The following is a 13025-nucleotide window of genomic DNA, read 5'->3' as shown; positions in this document are numbered from 1 at the left end:
TGGCTGCAGTTCGGGTCTGTCTCTGACACATGAGATGAAGGTGGATAGACGAATATGCAGTCGAGTTCTGGCTCACGTTCTATTTCTGTCCCATCCAGTGAGCTGGATAGAATTACCTGGCGGGCCAGATATGGCCCGCAGGCTGTATTTTTCCCACCACTGCTCTAGTTACAAACAGATAGGTACGAGTGGAGACTAGGAACGGATGTCCCACTGAGCTGGATAATGGAAGAGGCTGCAGAGAAGTTGAGGAGGCCAAGGAGAGATAATACACCACAATCACAATCACAGAATGTTTTTTGTGTCCAATGCATGGTACTATTAAATAATTTAATTCCAGTAGGAGATAGGAGAAATAGAAACCAGATTCACTCAGCAGTTTCGTTTATTGAAAAAAATATGAATGAGCGACATGCAATTTTTAATTAATTTATTGATTTCCCAATGTTATGTGAAACAAATGTATTTTTGAAATGAATATTCACTGTTGAATGCACATTTCATTATTTCTATTATTGCTATTCATTTTACATTTAACAATACAATATATAGCTTTTCAACTTGTTAGCATTAATCATATTTTTCACGCTTTCTAAAGTATCCTAATGTGATATCTTCACAGAGCACAGCACACACAGCTTCCTAACATGGCAGGCAGCTCTCTCGGAAGTCTCCGGAAATCTGCCTGGACTGTTTATTATTAACCCTGCACTTGCAGTACACAATACGTCCACATCCACAGTGTGGAGCTACAACATTACAAGCTTACAGACATTACACTTCTCCCTCCTTAATGAAGAAGCCATCATAACAAACATCATACATAACTTTCATGTTTATACATAACACAGGATATAAACTTATTTTTTTACATATTTACAAATTTAACTTTACCACTTGTTTTCTGTTTCGAAAAGGATACCTTTGCTCTCGAACAGAACCTTCCAAACATGGTTTCGATTTCAAACTCATTTGAGGCTCATCCTGAGGAATGTTTTCCTCCACAGAGTTTCCTTGATTTTCATTTGAACTCACTCTAACTTCAGGCTCTTTGTTTTCCTGACTCGGACTCAGACTTTCATTCTGATTCTCTCCTGGATTTGTTTCCAGTTCATTGGATTTAGGATTTGCTACTGGTGTATCAAAACTATCTGAAGAGTCAGAAATAATTGAATCATTTCTACCTTCAACTCCTTCCATGTCTGTAGGTAAAATATGATCAATATGAACAAACCTAACCTGTCCATTATTGAACATCTTCACCAAATAAATATGTGCGAGGACCACATATCTTCACCACTCTTCCTGGTAACCACTTTAACCATTTATGGTGATAGTTCTTCACTCTCACCTTCTGGTTTAATTTCACACTTCTCTCTTTTACTCTACCTCTATCCTGATTCTCTTTCTGTCTTAATTGTGTCTCTTCTACGGACTGTGCCAAATTTGGCTTTAACAACGAGAATCTGGTTCGAGGCTATAGTTTGAGAAACAATTCTGCTGGTGTTCTACCAGTAGTTTTATGAGGAGTATTTTGATATGTAATCAAAAAATTAGCCAATTTGTGATCCAATGCCAACTGTCATTTCCTTGGATTTGGATCTAACATTTGTTTTATGAGGGCACGTTTTACAATTTGTACAGTGCGCTCTGCTGCAACATTCAAAGCAGGGTGGTATGGTGGAAACTTGGTATGTTTCACACCATTTTTGCTCGTGAATTGTGCAAATTCTTCTGAACGAAATTGTGGTCCATTATCCGAAACAATTTCTTCAGGGAGGCCAAATGCAGAAAATAATTTTTGGAAAATTTCCAATGTTTTACTTGTTGTTATTTTCCACATTGGAAACACCTCAACCCACTTTGAATGGCTATCAATCACAATGAACAATTGTTGTCCTTCTAACTCAGCAAAATCAATATGTAGCCTTTGCCACACCCTGGGAGGCCATTTCCATGGCTGTAATGGTACTGGTGGTGGTTGCTTGCTTACCGATTGACATGTTGTACACTGACTCATGATGTACTCTATATCTTTATCAAGACCTGGCCACCATAAATAACTGCGTGAAAAACTCTTGGTCAAGTACATTCCCAGGTGCTGGTCATGGAGGTCTCCTAATAATTTGGACCTGAATTTATTTGGTACAACCACTCTTGCACCCCACATGATACAATCTTTATCGACTGATAATTCATTCCTATGAATGAAGAATGGATGTGTATCTTTGTCTGTTACCTGGTTTGGCCATCCATTTGCAATATACTGATACACCTTTGACATCACTGGGTCATGTTTGGTTGCTCTACCAATCTCTTCAGCTGTGACTGGCAGTTCATCAATGTATGAAAAATAAAACACTTCTTCCCTATCGGGTGTAACTTGTGATGGGGAAGGCAATCTAGACATTGCATCAGCATTACTGTGATCAGCTGATCATCTGTATTCAATATCACATGTATTTGCTGACAAGTACAAACCGAACGGTCTGCACTTGGGCAGGAACGGAACCAATGTCCTAGGGGGAGTGTTTGCTAGTGCTGTTGGTGAGGAGTTAAACTAATATGGCAGGGGGATGGGAACCAATACAGGGAGACAGAGGGAAACAAAAAGGTGACAAAAACAAAAGACAGAAAAGAGATGAGTAAAAGTGGAGGGCAGAAAAACAAAAGGCAAGAAATAAAAAGGGCCACTGAATATAAAAGGGCTGCAGGAGGGGTAAAAACTAAAAATCATGGTTTAAAAACTAGGATGAAAACACTCTACCTAAATGCACACAGCATTAGAAATAAAGTAAATGAGTTGACGGCACAAATCATTACAAATGGGTATGATTTGGTGGCCATTACAGAGACATGGTTGCAAGGTGGCCAGGACTGGGAATTAAACGTACAGGGGTATCTGACGATTCGGAAAGATAGGCAGGAAGGGAAGGGAGGTGGGGGAGCTCTGTTAATAAGGGATGATATCAGGGCAGTTGTGAGGGATGATATTGGCTCCAATGAACAAAATGTTGAATCATTGTGGGTGGAGATTAGAGATAGTAAGGGGAAAAAGTCACTGGTCGGCGTAGTTTATAGGCCCCCAAATAATAACTTCATGGTGGGGTGGGCAATAATCAAGGGAATAATGGAGGCATGTGAAAAGGGAATGGCAGTAGTTATGGGGGATTTTAACCTACATATCGATTGGTCAAATCAAATCGCAGGGGGTAGCCTGGAGGAGGAATTCATAGAATGCATACGGGATTGTTTCTTAGAACAGTATGTAACAGAGCCTACAAGGGAGCAAGCCATTTTGGATCTGGTCCTGTGTAACGAGACAGGAAAAATAAACGATCTCCTCATAAAAGATCCTCTCGGAATGAGTGATCACAATATGGTTGAATTTGTAATACAGATTGAGGATGAGGAAGTTGTGTCAGAAACGAGCGTACTATGCTTAGACAAAGGGGACTACAGTGGGATGAAGGCAGAGTTGGCTAAAGTAGACTGGAAACTAGGACTAAACGGTGGCACAATTGAGGAACAGTGGAGGACTTTTAAGGAGCTCTTTCATAGTGCTCAACAAAAATATATTCCAGTGAAAAAGAAGGGCGGCAAGAGAAGAGATAACCAGCCGTGGATAACCAAGGAAATAAAGGAAAGTATCAAATCAAAGACCAATGCGTATAAGGTGGCCAAGGTTAGTGGGAAACTAGAGGATTGGGAAGATTTTAAGCAACAGCAAAGAATGACTAAAAAAGCAATAAAGAAAGGGAAGATAGATTACGAAGGTAAACTTGTGCAAAACATAAAAACAGATAGTAAAAGCTTTTACAGATATATAAAACGGAAGAGAGTGACTAAAGTAATTGTTGGTCCCTTAGAAGATGAGAAGGGGGATTTAATAATGGGAAATGTGGAAATGGCTGAGACCTTAAACAATTATTTTGCTTCCGTCTTCACAGTGGAAGACACAAAAACCATGCCAAAAATTGCTGGTCATAGGAATGTGGGAAGGGAAGACCTTGAGATGATCACTATCACTAGGGAGGTAGTGCTGGACAGACTAATGGGACTGAAGGTAGACAAGTCCCCTGGCCCTGATGAAATGCACCCCAGGGTATTAAAAGAGATGGCGGAAGTTATAGCAGATGCATTTGTTATAATCTACCAAAATTCTCTGGACTCTGGGGAGGTACCAGCGGATTGGAGAGCAGCTAATGTAACGCCTCTGTTTAAAAAAGGGGGCAGGCAAAAGACAGGTAACTATAGGCCGGTTAGTTTAACATCTGTAGTGGGGAAAATGCTTGAAACTATCATTAAGGAAGAAATAGCGGGACATCTGGATAGGAATAGTGCAATCAAGCAGACGCAGCATGGATTCATGAAAGGAAAATCATGTTTAACTAACTTACTGGAATTCTTTGAGGATATAACGAGCATGGTGGATAGAGGTGTACCGATGGATGTGGTGTATTTAGATTTCCAAAAGGCATTCGATAAGGTGCCACACAAAAGGTTACTGCAGAAGATAAAGATATGCGGAGTCAGAGGAAATGTATTAGCATGGATAGAGAATTGGCTGGCGAACAGAAAGCAGAGAGTCGGGATAAATGGGTCCTTTTCCAGTTGGAAATCAGTGGTTAGTGGTGTGCCACAGGGATCAGTGCTGGGACAACAACTGTTTACAATATACATAGATGACCTAGAGGAGGGGACAGAGTGTAGTGCAACAAAATTTGCAGATGACACTAAGATTAGTGGGAAAGCGGGTTGTGTAGAGGACTCAGAGAGGCTGCAAGGAGATTTGGATAGGTTAAGCGAATGGGCTAAGGTTTGGCAGATGGAATACAATGTCGGAAAATGTGAGGTCATCCACCTTGGGAAAAAAAACAGTAAAAGGGAATATTATTTGAATGGGGAGAAATTACAACATGCTGTGGTGCAGAGGGACCTGGGGGTCCTTGTGCATGAATCCCAAAAGGTTAGTTTACAGGTGCAGCAGGTAATCAGGAAGGCAAATGGAATGTTGGCCTTCATTGCGAAAGGAATGGAGTACAAAAGCAGGGAGGTGTTGCTGCAACTGTATAAGGTATTGGTAAGGCCGCACCTGGAGTACTGCGTGCAGTTTTGGTCACCTTACTTAAGGAAGGATATACTAGCTTTGGAAGGGGTACAAAGACGATTCACTCGGCTGATTCCAGAAATGAGGGGGTTACCTGATGATGATAGATTGAGTAGACTGGGTCTTTACTCCTTGGAGTTCAGAAGGATGAGGGGTGATCTTATAGAAACATTTAAAATCATGAAAGGGATAGACAAGATAGAGGCAGAGAGATTGTTTCCATTGGTGGGGGAGACTAGAACTAGGGGGCACAGCCTCAAAATATGGAGGAGCCAATTTAAAACCGAGTTGAGAAAGAATTTCTTCTCCCAGAGGGTTGTGAATCTGTGGAATTCTCTGCCCAAGGAAGCAGTTGAGGCTGGCTCATTGAATGTTTTCAAGTCAAAGATAGATAGATTTTTAAGCAATAAGGGAATTAAGGGTTACGGGGAGAGGGCGGGTAAGTGGAGCTGAGTCCACGACCAGATCAGCCATGATCTTATTGAATGGCGGAGCAGGCTCGAGGGGCTAGATTGCCTATTCCTGTTCCTAATTCTTATGTTCTTATGTTCTTAAAATCAAAGCCCATCTCTGCATTCGGGCTGCAGCTAATGTTGGAACTGGGGACTTTGGATGGAGGATTGCGATTAGGGGCTTATGGTCCGTAATGACCATACAAGTATTTGTGAAACTTCTTGACCCCAAAAATTAATGCCAAAGCTTCCCTTTCAATTTGCGCATAATTATTCTCACTGGCACTGAGAGTGTGTGAAGCAAAAGCAATTGGTCTCTCCTCACCACTACTTAATACATGAGAGATTACTGCCCCAACTCCTTACGGAGAGGCATCACATGCTAGCTTAATCTCCTTAGATATGTCATAGTGAACTAACATGGTGCTCTCTACCAATTTGCTTTTACATTCCTTGAATGCTGTATTGCATTCTTTTGACCAATTCCAATGGACCTGTTTTTTCAAAAGTTCATTCAGTGGATGTAATACTGTAGCCAAAGTTGGTAGGAACTTCCCATAATAGTTCAAAAGACCCAAGAATGAACGAAGTTCAGTGACATTCCTGGGAGTGGGTGCATTTCTAATTGCATCCAATTTTTCCATGATTGGATGTAAACCATCTTTGTCTACTCTGTACCCTAAGTACTCCACTGAGTTTTTAAATAACTCACACTTACGAGCAGACACTTGTACTCTGTGCTTCTCTAGCCGTTTGAGGACGTCATTCAATATGTTATTATGAATTTGCCTATTTGGTGCTGAAATTAGTATGTCATCCAAATAACATACTACCCCTTCAATATCTTGCAAAATCTGGTTCATCACCCCTTGGAATATGGCAGGGGCGGAAGATACTCCAAATGGAAGCCTATTAAATTGATATAGGCCTAGATGAGTATTTATAGTCAAACATGACTTGGACTCCTCATCTAGTTCAAGCTGTAAGTAGGCATTTGTAAGATTCAGTTTTGAGAAGATCTGACCACCTGTCAGTGTTGTGAACAAATCGTCTATATTCGCAATGTATTGGGGACATTACCCTCGAGAACCTGGTTTACGGTTACCTTATAATCACCACACAATCTTACCTTACCATCGGACTTAGGTACAACAACAGTGGATGTAGCCCAATTACATCGATCTATCTTACATCTAATGTTCTCAGTCTCCAGTCTTTTGAGTTCTTGCTCAACTTTCTCCTTGAGTGCATATGGTACGGATCGTGGCTTGTAGTAAACTGATCTAGCATCCTTCTGTACCCTGGCACCCACCTTGAAGCCTTGGATCGGACTGCCCGTTTCACAGAACACCTTCGGATACTTCTTGATAACCTCATCCGTTGATGAAAATCTCGTTTCCACACAGAAAATCTTACTCCAATCCAGCTCAACCAATTTCTTCCTCGTAAGGCAGACTTGTCTCCTTTCACTACTATTAGTGGCAAATTCTTAAATTGAGCTTTATATTTCACCGGTACGGTGATACGACCTACCACAGGAATTTTCTCTCCCGAGTAGCCTTGCAGCTCTATCTTGGATTTCTCCAGTTGAAAATCACGCAATTTGTCGCGGTATAGTGACTCCGGTACTCCACTCATGGATGCACCTTTGTCAATTTCCATTGGTATCTTGAATCCCGCAACATCTATGTGGATTTTGATGCTTTCCGAATCGCTGTCCGTTAACCTCGTGCTCCTGATGACGTGTAACTCTAACATCTCCTCGTCCTGTTGTTGTTCTTCCATGCTATGTAATCTCTTGGGATTTCTACTCATCGCTTTGAACGCTGGACTCATAGCTTTAAAAACTGGTTTACCCTTCAGTTGGCATGCCTTCCATGCCCAGTCTTCCTGCAGAAGAAACACCCTGCCTTCACGTATGGACAACTTTGAGCAATGTGTTGTCCCAGGCACCTATAGCACGATTTCGACACTCTGTTAGAATTTCTGAGACTTTGGGCCCCCACCGTCTTTTACCTTGAACCTGCAGGTGATTTACCTTGGTTGACTGACGACCGTAATCATTATTTAATTCTCGGGAATATTGTTCGGCCATGCCCATTGACCTCGCTGTCTGACAAGCAATCTCAAAAATCAAGTCATCCGTCGTCAATAACTTCCTTCTGATCGCATCATTTTTCACCCCACAAACAAAACATTCCCGTAATGCTCGGTTTTGAAAGTTTCCAAAATTACAGTGCATCGATAGCTTTTTTAATGCAACGAAGTAATCACTGATACTTTCATCAGCCTTTGATTCCAAATCCTGAAACAATTGCTTTCAGCAATTTCTAACTGTTTGGGGTTATAGTGCTGCTCCTGCTTCATTAAAATCTCTTTAAGCGTTGTGTCCTTTGGCTCGTCAGGCTCAAGCAAATTTACAAGGGTTTCGTATAATGCCGGACCTGCCTCCGATAAGAAGATCGTGTTCTTATGTTCCAACACAGCCCGGTTCTGGACTGCATTGTCTGGAACTTCGATTATGTTATTTGCAGTGAAATACATTTCTAGCCGATCCACATACACTTTAAAACATTCCCGGTCATGTCTATATTCACCCAAATATCCCAATAAACCTGCCATTTTAATCTCTAGCTGTTCACAATGTGTGCTGTATTTTACCTCGGATTTTGTAGCTTTTTTCCAAAGGCAGAAACTTCCAAAGTCTCTCTGTAGGCTGGCTGAATCCTTCACCAACAAAAATTAAGCTTTAAATCATCCGAAAAATCCCATCTTCCGTCGCCAAATGTGATATCTTCACAGAGCACAGCACACACAGCTTCCTAACATGGCAGGCAGCTCTCTCGGAAGTCTCCGGAAATCTGCCTGGGCTGTTTATTATTAACCCTACATTTGCAGTACACAATACATCCACATCCACAGTGTGGAGCTACAGCATTACAAGCTTACAGACATTACATCTAACATTCCACTTCAAATAACAAAAATCTCTGACATTATTTCTGCTGCATTTCTGACATTAATGCAGAAATCCACTCCTAAGAGTAATATGTGGAGACAAATATTTTATTTTTATAAACACCAAATTTATAAATTGACATAATTATTAATAATGACAGCATCTTTATATGTACTGGACCAAAATATTTTAATTAATGTAGCACAGCATCACCACAACAATATTGTTCTTTCCTTGCAACATCTTTAATTTACCTAGGTGTTGGCATGCTGAGGGTAGAATGGTCATTAGTTAAGATGGAAAGTCAAGACTTTCTATTTCACAGTTATTTTTCTCTTATCTATCTTGTATTTATTTTTAAAATCTATCTATCCACGTCCAAGCATAGCATTGGTCCATGGTAACCATGTGATGGATTAATAATGGGCCATAATTTGCTGTCAAAATAACCTTAATCATGGGCAAATGGTACAGCAGCTTTAGGCGAGGGGCAGATGCGTGGTTAAATTCAAATATCCAACAATTGCTGTCCAAATTGCACCACTCTGCCATTAGTTTGCCGAATACAGCATCTCACTGTCTGCCTCATCATTGAAATGCATTGAACAGTGTGAGGTTGCTCTTTTTGCAAAGTAGATATGAACTAAATTCACCACAGAAAGTTAAGTCTTATCTATTTCAGTCTAAGTGCCCGTTTAACAACGTGAGGATTGTTAATTATTGCCAAACAAACTGTATGGCACTGAAAATGAACTATTCCTCTTGTAGAGTCTCATTCCTTCAGGTTTTATTTATTATTGAAGATTTTTAAAATGTTAAATTTAAAATTTTAAGGGGGCGAAATTGCCCCTTTTTATAGCCCTGCTAGCACCTACGGGGGGTAGTAACGGAACGCAAGACACTTTTCTTCCAGGGGAGGGCGGCCCTTCCGCCTCCAGGGAAATTGCCCGGTAGTTTGGGGAGGCGCTGCCACTGGCCACTGCGCAGCCAGTGATGACATCATCGGCGTGCGCAGCGACCCCTCACCGCCTTACACCGACCACTTAGCACCCCACCGGGGAACGGGGGAAATTACCCTATGGTCCATGAGGCTGGCGTGAGTGGATGTCAACGCTGACTTTGTAGGTAGCGAAGCTGGCTGTCATGCGCTCTCGGGGAGCTCCTGAAAGGGGAGGGTGCCAGCGCCTCGGCCGCCATCTTCTTTTGTCTGCTGACTTTCGGCTCGGCTCAACGATGGTGGCCCTAGCATAGTCCGGGCCACCATTGTGCAGCCCGGCATTCCGGTCGCACGCTGCCCTGATGGCCTAGTGGAGCATGAAACGCAGGTACAGCAAGTAATCAGGAAGGCAACTGGAATGCTGGCCTTTATTGCAAGGGGGATGGAATATAAAAGTAGAGAAATCCTGCTCCAACTATACTGCATACAGTTTTGGTCTCCTTATTTAAGGAAGGATATACTTGCATTGGAGGTAGTTCAGAGAACGTTCATGAGGTTGATTCCTGAGATGAAGGGCTTATCATATGAAAAAAGGTTGAGCAGGTTGGGCATATACTCATTGGAGTTTAGAAGAATGAGAGGTGATCTTATTGAAACATATAAGATTCTGAGGGGGCTTGACAGGGTAGATGCAGAGAGGATGTTTTCCCTCATGGGGGAATGTAGAACTAGGGGGCATAGTTTCAGAATAAGGGGTCGCACATTTAAAACAGAAATGAGGAGGAATTTCTTTTCTCAGAGGGTCTTGAATCTTTGGAATTCTCTACCCCAGAGAGCTGTGGAGGCTGGTTCTTTGAATATATTTAAGGTGGAGTTAGACAGATTTTTGAATGATAAGGGAGCCAAGGGTTATGGGGAGCGGGTGAGAAAGTGGAGTTGAGGCCAGGATCAGATCAGCCAGCATCTTATTGAATGGCAAAGCAGGCTCGATAGGCCAAATGGTCTACTCCTGCTCCTATTTCTCATGTTCTTATGTAAGTATTGCCTTAAAACTCCTAAGACTCTTTGGGTACCTGTGAGTGACCTATGATCCTGAATCTTAGTGGTATCAGATGTCGGATCTCCTGCTCATTTAGACCGAGTTTTCTTCTCTCTGAAAGAAGGGAACGGGAGGGAACGTATCAAGTAGGTGAAGCCTAATACAAATCGGATGGTACTTATTATCGAGAAAAGTCACAGTCGAAATGAGCAGGAGGGGGTTTTGGAGATAACGAGGGGAAAAGATCTAAGCTATGTGTTATCCCACCTGAGAACTCAGCAAAGGAAGGATAAGAACTGGGAATTAGAAAATATGTTGCTGAGACGACAATTTAAAAAAAAATGGAACCAGCACAGAAGTTTTAGCTTTTGTGCCAAGAGAAATAAAACACAAGATTTGCTCAGTGAACGGGACCTTAAAAAACTAAATGCTGGAATGTATGTAGTTTGTAAGAAAATGTGTTAAAATTGGCAGTTTCCCTGATTGTTTTGACTATGATTTTCGGAACTATGAAAAAAGATAAAATTTGGCCTTAAAATCACTGTTGCCAGTATTTTGTTTTAAATTGGATTACGGTAAACAAAATTGCTATTGTCTTATATAGTTTAAATTAAAAATGCATTGTCTCATTTTAAATCAATTTGAACGTTTAAAAAACACTGTCTTTTTTAGTGTCCTTTTTTTTTTAAAGCCTGTTTGAATGTAAGCTGAGGGAAGCTCAACCCTCTTTTTCCTTTTGTATAGAATGTGTGATGTTCATTAATTGTAAAAATTCATTGTGACCACAGTGAAAATACAGTTATTTTAACTATGTGAATTTATAGTTCCGTACAAGAGATACTCACCTTTAAAAAAAATCATTGCAGTATTTGAATTGGAAGTTTAGAAACAATTGGAGTGTAATCTAAATTGCTGTCTTTCCTGATGAGAAGGTTTTATTTAAAACTAATAATGACAGCTTTACTAATGATTTCTGCTGTTTTAACAGATGTTTAATTTCTAAGCAAGTTTTGAAGGCACAAAGACGGGGAAAAAGTTTCTATCGGGAAAGGTTTTAAAAAATTACGTAAAATGACGCAATTGCTTGCGCCTGACAATATTTGCTCCGCCTTCTTACAAACCTGCAAAGGAGTTAACCCTTTCCGCTGACAGTTATTTTTTTTGGTTCACCAAACAACTTTAGCATCGCTGAACTAAATTTTTTAAATATTGGACATTATTAATTTAAGTTTCTTAATTGTAAGTGAATGTTTTCCCACAGCCAGGAGGAAAATAAAATGTAACAGGTTATACACTTTTTAAAAATGTGTTAATGACTTGAACCAAGTGGGAACATTTGATCTATGCATTCTATCTTTAATATTGCACTAGACAGTAAAGCTCCTCCATATATCATGAATGAGATATCAATGATAATTAATGGGATGTGTAAAATGCAGAGAGCAAGTGAATGAGGGTATAAGATAGAAACAAGAGAATTGAATTTTCCTAACATTCAAGTGAAAGTCAGGAAAATGTAGTTAAGAATAGTAAACTGATAGATTTCTCTTGGAGCATTTGGGTCCTTGCCAATGCACCTTTTAAGAAAACTGAATTTAATCGCCTAGCCACAATCCAAGATATCGGGACCATGCATTGGGAGATAAGAAAAGATCTGCAGACGACTACAATCTTTTGATAAGATCATCTGAAAGCCCGAGAATGGTTTGTATCGGATGGCATATGTGGCATGAGCACACCGGTATGGGTGTGCAAATTAATTTGCACTGAAGAATGGAATCAGACATGCTCATTTAATTGACAACAGCAAGACATGAAATGGTTAATGTGGCTTAGGAGAGTGAGATAGCTTTTAAAGCATTGACACATACTCTAATGAGAAACTATCTAATTAATTAAATAATCAGGATAGAGTTAAACACATTGTTGGAGGGATTCAAATTGAAGTTGAAGTGGAGAGTTACATGGATTTTGGATTGGGACAATTGAAAGCTAGGGAGAAATAAATTTAGCAAGAATTACCCATAAGATGGATATAAGTAAAAGTGAGATCTGGAGAATCTTTTAAGTCCATGACTTATTGAATATATGTTAAACTGCTTGAAATGATTGAGAGACTGAATTTAACTGTGCCTGTAATAATTGTGTTTTGTAGGTAACAGAGCATGGGAAAAGCTAGTACGATTCCAGTATGAGGTGGTTTTGGTGGTGCCTCCTGTGTCACTATTACCGCAACTACCATGCTTTATGGGTCTAACAGGACCTGTCCCATTGCGCTTCATTTATCAGCACACCCTTACATTCGTATTATTTCACACTCTGGTAGTTCTCCAACTTGTAATGATAGTGTATTTAATATATGTCTATGGTTAACCAGCACTAAAAAAAATAATTAATTGAGCACACCGAAAGAAAAGATCCAAAGCAACGTAGAGGAGACCCCAGGCTGGGCAAGATCAGGAAAGATAGAAGCAGAGGATACCCCAGGTGGGGCAGAATTCGAACACTGGAACAATTAATTGAATTTG

This window comes from Pristiophorus japonicus, chromosome 6 (assembly GCF_044704955.1).
Source record: "Pristiophorus japonicus isolate sPriJap1 chromosome 6, sPriJap1.hap1, whole genome shotgun sequence".
NCBI lineage: Eukaryota > Metazoa > Chordata > Chondrichthyes > Pristiophoridae > Pristiophorus > Pristiophorus japonicus.
This window is presented reverse-complemented; position numbering follows the sequence as displayed.